We start from the raw sequence: 8,409 nt of genomic DNA on the forward strand, positions 1-8,409 counted from the left end.
GCAGACTCTCAGCCCAACTTACTAAGAGTGCACTCGTTAGGGTTAGGCAATTAATATGGCTACACTAAAGATTCTTGACCTGTACAAAAGTGTTCTGAGACTACCTTATATATCATATGTCAAAATACAGGTGTTTCCATATGATAGTCAAAGCAGCCATTATCTGCTAAGTTTCAGAAAAATAAACAAAATGCCCATTGTGGGCATACATACTGGTTTGTTCTTGGGCATGTGCATGTAGTGAGTACATCTAGACAGAGGCAATGATCAAAAGACAGAGCAAGATGAGTGTGCCCTAAATCAGCAGAATGGACCAGAGGGAGTGTGTAGTGGGCCCTAAATTGGCAAGATGGGCCAGAGGGAGTGTGTAGCGTGCCCTAAATCAGCAGGATGGACCAGAGGGAGTGTGTAGTGGGCCCTAAATTGGCAAGATGGGCCAGAGGGGGTGTGTAGTGTACGTGGGGCTGAGGGATTCACTGCAAATCATGATATTTGGTAACACACAGTAACACAGTAAGACCATGCTCCTGCGATTATTAAAAACATATAGGGTGCATACTTTAAGTGTTGGGTGTGAGTAAATAATATGGCGATAAAGGTAAGGCACAGAAACATAGTTTTAAGACCTTACCACTTCCTGCCTTTCCCTCAGGTGATTTGTTTCTGCAAATGGACTGCTGCACAAAATATCAGTGGCACAATTTTCTAAAGTGTCATTTCTGATCACCTCCAATTGAAAGTCTGGATAATGGGACTCACCACAGGCAGAGAATGAGAATGAACCAAAGATAGCTGGAGGGTGTCATTATATGAATAATACAAAGCCAAACAAAAGGTATTCCTGCAGCCTGTCAGTTCCACTGGCACAGAGAGTGAATTTCTCAGGTGTTTTACAAGATGGCTTTTTCGTTGCTGCATTCAGATGAGCTCTGCGTGGCCTGGTATCATCAGCTCAGTGAATATGGGAAATAGCCTGTGCATCTGGACAAACCACGGCTCCATAGGGACATTTTAGATTGACAGCTGCATCTGATGCAGAACAACAAACAATAACAGTAGTATTCCTAATAATGGCAAAAAAGTTACCATAAAATTGAATGTGGATAGAAATCATCCGTCACTTGCAAAGTCAAATTCTTTAAACATATAGACCCCTCCATGTCTACTACAGCTGATGTGTGGTGAGCGTTCTGGTGCAAAATGGCCACCATGGATCACTGTAATGTGCTTTGAAATCCACTACAAGCTGATACATAAAAGCAATTCTTATTATTGTTACTATTTATGCTAGGTCTCCATAAAACAAACACATGCATATGACATTTTTTAATGTATTCATAAAGTGCAATTCTCTATGATGGTTGGTGTGAATAAATGAGTGACAAACAATGGCAGATGGTTTGTACAAAATTAATGTACTTAAAACATGATAGTAGAGCACTGAGTTAGCAAGCATTCAGCAAATTCGCTCATAAAGGTTCAGGAAGTGGAATTGCTATACTCATGAATGTACCTTTCATGTATGCCCTTCCCCATCCTCGGTCTCTCCCTCATCTTTCAAAGCACACTCTGTCCTTCCCCCATGATTCCCATAATGCACTCATTCCTCTCAATGCCTGCCCTCATCCTCTCTATCCAGTGCCCAGGGTTTTTCTCACCTTTGCATTGTTAAAGGTCAGGCCCTAGAATAGCTTATTTGGCAGGACATCTTTAGTTTTTTCCTTGTTCATTTAGGTTTGAGAAGACAGGAAGACAACAGCTGAGGAGAGAGAAGCAGAGGAGGAAGTGATACAGTTTGTTGCAAGGGCACCATGACCCCCCCCCCCCCCCCAAAACCATCTCTCCATTTGGGTTCTTCACAGCAGGTGATAATCTCGCATATTACACTTAATACCCCTCTCTGTGGCTCCTGCTCTCATGGGCCGGTCGGCCTGTCCCTGCCCTATCAGCAGACAATGTAGTGTGCTGGCATCATTGACACACTAAAATACAGTCAGGTCACCAGCACATTCTCACCCCAGCCCCCATCAACACCTCGCTTCAGTGGGGTGACGATTACTTACCGTCCAGCTGTCCCCCTCCCCTTCGCTCCCTGTCTTTGCTGAAGCTTTCTGTGAGATAAATAGCAATTAACTGCATGTGAGAGCATCAGAGGACTGCATTCAAGATTCAAGAACTTTATTGTCATTGTGCAAGCACAATGTGTCAGAGCTTCGCCCCCTTAGCTGTGGTGTTTTTGTTTTTCCCTGTCCATGTGCTTTTGTTTTCCTTGTGTTCTAGCCCTGCCCGCCTGGTCTCCGACCGCCTGATTGCCTCATCGTCTTCACCTGCCTGCCTGCCCACCTGCATCTCATCTCCTCGTCACCCCAGCCCTATATCTTCCCTGCATGTCTCTCTCTTGTTGCTAGTTCGTCTCAGTGTGTTTCACCTGTTACATCCCCGCCGTCTGCACGTTTTTCCCATTCTCGACCCTGCCCGTATCCAGACCTCGTTTTTGTCTGCTGCCTTGCCACTATTGCCTGATTGCCTGGCTGCCCGGTTCCTGACCCTGCCTGCTCCGGTTTCCAACCCTGATTCTGTCCACGGACTGCCTTCCGGTTTTCGACCCTGCCTGTTTCTGATTTGCGATTTGCCTGACGATTTCAATAAAGACGCTTGGAACCCGAAGCTCCTGTGGTCCGCGCCTGAGTCCTTGCCTGAGCCCTGACACAATGAAATTGCAATTCAGGTTGCTTCAGCACTCTTGTGTGAGTGCAGTGGTTGTCATAGTGAGATGAGCCTAATGAACAATTGGCCATTCCAAATTAGGGTTGCATAACGGAGAAACAGCATACAAATGATGGGAAGAAGTCACACACAAATACACAAACGTGCGCATGCGCGCGTACACGCACACACACACACACACACACACAGTCACACACTCACACATCACTATAAACCAGCCCTTTGAAGGCCAAGAATCTTTCTCTGGATTTAATTTTCAAATGATGTGTCAGTGTTTTTAATAGGATTCTTCTTAAGGACTACTTAAGGGACTTAAGGACTACTTAAAAGACTGTAGTAATTCCACCTGGTACAATTATTACATTCATGGAGTCTGCATTTAAAGTATCTTTACATGCACACCTCCTGTTACAGTCTGATTCCTCTGGGCTCTGTGTAGCTCCACAGCTGTAGTCTTCCTCTTAAACACATTCATGCACAGGCCAAAAACCACCTGCCAGGTATGCTCTGACTTCTAACAGGATGAGAACAGACTGCGGGGAGCCAGCCCATCAGAGTTTGAATAAACCTCTGTTATTAAGCTCTGAGCTCAACCAAGGACTGAACCACACTGCGCTCATGCACCCGGTTTGGAGGAAAACCCAGCATGCAGAAGAGGAAGGGTTGGGAGTAGTGCAGGCTTATGCAGAGAAACTCCCATAGCTCCACCGCCTCAGCTGCTCCGTCTGTGGAGCACTTGGCCTCTGCGGGGGATCAGTGGTGCAGACTGTAGTGAGGACAGTAGTATGGTCTGTAGTGTGATGTGTATGCAGTCTATGCTGCCATTTAAAGCATGGTCAGATGTAATGCTGTAATGCTGACATGTCAGAGAGAGATTAGCCTTGACCACCATGACGCATCCACGGTGAAACATGCTGGGTTCACAGGACACATGCTTCATGGCTTTACAGTTCTGCACGGGGGACCCAAGGGTGATCACGGGTGAGGAGACACACCTGGCTTGCGCTCACCTGTTCACCCGTCTCCAGGTAATGATGCACAGTCCCCTGTGGCTTCTGCTCAATGTCAGCACTGAGGGGCACTTAGGAGGCCTGGACATTTGGTGCTACCCACACAAGCATTACACTGAGCTACCCCTTACACAGGCACAGACCTTACACAAAGAAACAAATTAGATGCACCCATTACAGACGCAGCATCACGCACAAAAGCCCTCAGAGACTCTGTGCAGAGCCTATGTCAGAATGCACAGCACTCTCTTTTCAAACAGCATGACCTACGCACCACCTGGCCTCCCATTCACTCTGATCTCATTCAGTCCACAGCAAGACAACAATTTGTGTTTCATTTAATTTATGTTTCTTCCCTGTTTTGAAATCACCAATAGTAAATTGTGCTAGCCTTCGATACACTCACACCCAACCAATGGCTGTTTTATGTACTACACGTTACAGAGCACAGTGCAGTGGGAAAGGTGCCAATTGGAGGACAGGCACTACTCAGCTGATATCATTGGAGCAGCTGGCAGGCACCTGGCAAATTGAGGTGTGTGTAACAGATAAGGTCATAAGCAACAAAGGCATCTGGTGGGGCTAGCACTTACACAGAGGGTGTGGTTGCCGGTTCTGAAAAAGACAGCAATTACAAGACACAAGAGACCAAAAAGAGACTCAGGGGAGCAAGAACAGACTCATTAGAGCCAAAAAAGATTATCTAACCTGGCCTGCCTCCAATGTCAAGCTGTGCCCATGATTCTGATAGGCTGATCCTCCTCACATGGGCAGCTTCCGATGTGTCTGCAGGCTGGAGACAGGAGTCTGTGTTACAGTAACATCACTGAGATAATACCAGCCCCAATGTAATAGGTGAGAGGTCACTAGCTGATTAAGTTCACAACATAAGCAGGCCAGTGACCCAGACCGACTAAGCCTATGCCAAGAGCATGCCAACCAGTGCTCTTCATAATCCTAATGCCCTAATTGACCATGCTCTGACACATGTTGACCTGACCAGTTGACCATACTTTAACAGTGCTGCGCCTGGTTTGCTGTTTGGGCTGCATCAATAGGAATTTGATTAAAGCAGCTCTCTGTTCATTGGAGACAGCCTGAAGGATGCTGCACCAATTTACAGGTGTCAACAGAAGCAAACAGAATCATGTCAAGGCTTCTGGGATGGGTTAAACACGTGAATGACCTAGGGGGTGGGGGGCTAAATGCTGTAAAGGCACACTGAGGTGGTAGTATAGCATATAGGTAAGGCGCAGAATCAGAATCAGAATCAGAATCAGAAGCAGGGCTCATAACCAAAAGATTGCTGGTTTGATTCCCCAATGGGCCATTGCCGCTGTACCCTTGGGCAAGGTACTTACCCCAGATTTGCCTCAGTAAATATTCAGCTGTATAAATGAGTAACATGTAAAATTTTAATCTGTGTGAGTTACTCTGTATAAGAGCATCTGTTAAATACCAATTATGTAATGTAATATAACTGGCTTTGCAGGTGTTCTGCAGGCCACCAGGTGGCATCGCAGTTCAGAGACAAGGAAACCCTGTTGACATTCCTGCCCCGACTCCCAGGAGAATGAAACCAGTTCATTCCGACACTGTGGGCTTTCAGTCAATGTTAGCTGATGATATGGCTGGAATCAAACCTGAGTCATAAAACTGAGCCTGCACCCCAAACAAGTTCTTCAGTTGACTGAAACACGTGGATGATAGATCATAAACTAGTTCAGCTTAGTAACTTTCTCTAATTGTTTCAGGCCATAATTCTGTCTTAATCACTTTGGAAAAAATGAATAAATTGTTTGAGGCAAAGTTAATTGCCATGGTTTGGAAATCATAGCAAGCCTAGAAATGCAGCCGAGCTGAGTCTTTCTAAAACACTGTTTCGCTCTCAACCTGGCTCGTTTGCGCCAACAGGAATTCTGAATTCTCATCACCACGTCAGGCTCTGGGAGACAGAATTCCTGGGGGGAGATTTTTAACATCATGAGTAGGGCTCTTAAAGGTCATTACAGAGCATTAGGGGATGGTGCAATTTTCAGCCTTGCTTGTGGCATGTGTGTATGTATGTTTGCATATGAGGATAAAGACTACAGGTCCATTAGAATCCTCCTGTATTTGTCATCTGTACTCAATCCTTATATTAGCTGAGGAAACATAGTCAGATCATAACTGCTGCTACATCTTCTAAACCTTCATTTACCCACAATGCACTGGGAAATCACTATGAACAAGGTGGTTCACAAATAAACTCACAAATACTAAGTCCCTACCTGTGTCAATGTTTTTAATAGGATTCTTCTTAAGATTTACTTAAGGGACTGACTAAAAGACTGTAGTTATTCCACCTCATACAATGCTCCCTTCCTGATTTCCTCTTTTATTGCATGTTTCCCTCACTGAATGGTTTCATATAATCAAATACATTTTAGACAAGGGAAACCTGAGAAAACAAATCATATTTATTAAATCATTATTTCATTCATTTAATAGAAAAAGTCACCAATTACCCTCATTGCCCCTGTGAAAGAGTAATTTCCCCCTTAGTTCTGAAACAAAGAAATTAACAAAATTTTAGTTGATCATTAGATTCAGGTGACTGAACACACCCAGCCTTGATTGCAACCAGCCTTGTTGAGTATAAATGGCATATACATTGAACCTTACCGTCAGAGTTACCACAAAGCTTCTATAGGCTGACAGTGCCACAATCAAAGGAAATTCCAGAACATCTGAGGAAAAAGTTGTTGAGATATATCAGTATGGAAAGGATTACAAATCCTTTTTTAAGTTTCTTGGACTCCACCAAACCACAGTGCAAGCCATTATCTCCAAATGGAGAAGACTTCCAATCATTGAAGGAAGCATGAATTCTGTGTACCACACAATTCTTCATGTCCGGTGATATGGGTGTATGTTAACAATTTTTGCTGAAGGAACAAAATAAACATTAAAATACTATGTTTTGTGTTTACTCAGGTTCCCTTTCTGCAATATTATATCTATTATATCTATAGATGTTTAATCAAGTACACAAGTGGTAACTTGATAATATCCGGAGAAATACCACGGAAAAAGAAGTTCAGTTTCCGTGCGGAAGAAGTGTGCACAAGAAATGCGTGGTTGAGGAGAACCGCACTGTAAACAGGAATGTGTCAACTCATGGCTTGACTGCAAATACACTACTGGTACGCTAAATTATCCTGATAGTGTTTATTAGTACTATGTTAAAAGCATTGTTTATGATGAATGTTAGCATGCTAATTTGCCATACTAGCTAGTTTCATTGTTAAAGCGTCATAGGTGTATCTTCATTGAATTAACCTAGCCTGAGATGTTATACGTTGTATGGAGCATGGTTTAGGTCAGGTTACTGATATGACCAGTGTTTAAATGGGATATAATCTCATTTGCATTTGCAGTAAGATCATCTTGTTTAAATGTAAAACAATTATTAGTTAGAATTTCATGGACCTTTGTTGTGCTTGATGTCTGTGTTATCGTTCTGAGTTGTGGTTTTGTTATTTTTCTTTTTAGGGTTATCAAACTAAATCTAACGCTAAAGCTAAGGCTAAACTAAACAAACTGGAAGGTAAATCTAAAACAACCGCCAATACAACAAGGGATTTATAACAATATAACAGATATAGAAATCTACATTTTGGAGGAACTCAAAAGCTGAAATTCTAAATAATTTGCACTTGATGTTGCCTATTCATAGATCGGAGCCTGCATGTCCCAGAGGAAGTTGTGGCCATTCAGAAGGTTAATGTTTTGGCATAGAGCTGATGAGATCCGCCCCCAGTAACTGAATTTAATTTCAATTAGTAACCAGTATCATGTTCAATTTCTCACGTTTATAACAAACCAAATTTCATGAAAATCGGTTCAGAATTAAGCGAGTTACAGTCAATTTGTAGAGAAGTCTGCATATCTCAATACACATTGTATTTGTTTACTAGTGGATCTTGACCGCTCCAATGTGGCTACCACGCAGACGCATAGCCAGAGCTATGTAGAGAGAGAGTCGCGTCAACGGAAGTCCAAAATGCTTGATCATCACGTGATTCACGTAGACTTCAGATAGTTCCAGGAAGCTCTTGGCGGGCAATTTGAATGCGTAAATACAGAGAGACAGAACTGCGATTTTTGGTAATTAGTGGTCAATAAATGCATTGATTTACAATATTTATATAGCACACCGACACATGTATGTAGTTATATCAATATCGGTTTGGGTAAGTAAGGGTGTACTCTCACTTGGCAATCCGTACCGTGCCCGAGCACGTTTGAGCCCCAAAGTCCAGTTTGTTTGACAAGTGTGATCGCTCCGTACCGTGCCTGAGCACGCTTGAAGAGGTGGGCTCGGGTACAGTTCAGTTGGATTCGAGCACGGTACGCATCAGTGTGATCGCTTTCCGTGCCCGAGTACGGAACTCGAAAATGACGTTAATGATGCGACTCTCCCATTTAACAAATATATCCATTATAGCAACAGTTAACTGGACATCTGATAGTTACACGCCCAGTCATAATAAATCCTTTAAACTATCATTTGATTAGCTAGCTGACTTCCTTAAATATAACGAGCTGGCTACCTCCAAAATGATCTTTGATTGGTTAGTTCTGTAGATCTATACCTAAAAGTAACTCTGTGGATCCTCACATTAGCTTG

This window comes from Megalops cyprinoides, chromosome 19 (genome assembly GCF_013368585.1).
Source record: "Megalops cyprinoides isolate fMegCyp1 chromosome 19, fMegCyp1.pri, whole genome shotgun sequence".
Lineage (NCBI taxonomy): Eukaryota > Metazoa > Chordata > Actinopteri > Elopiformes > Megalopidae > Megalops > Megalops cyprinoides.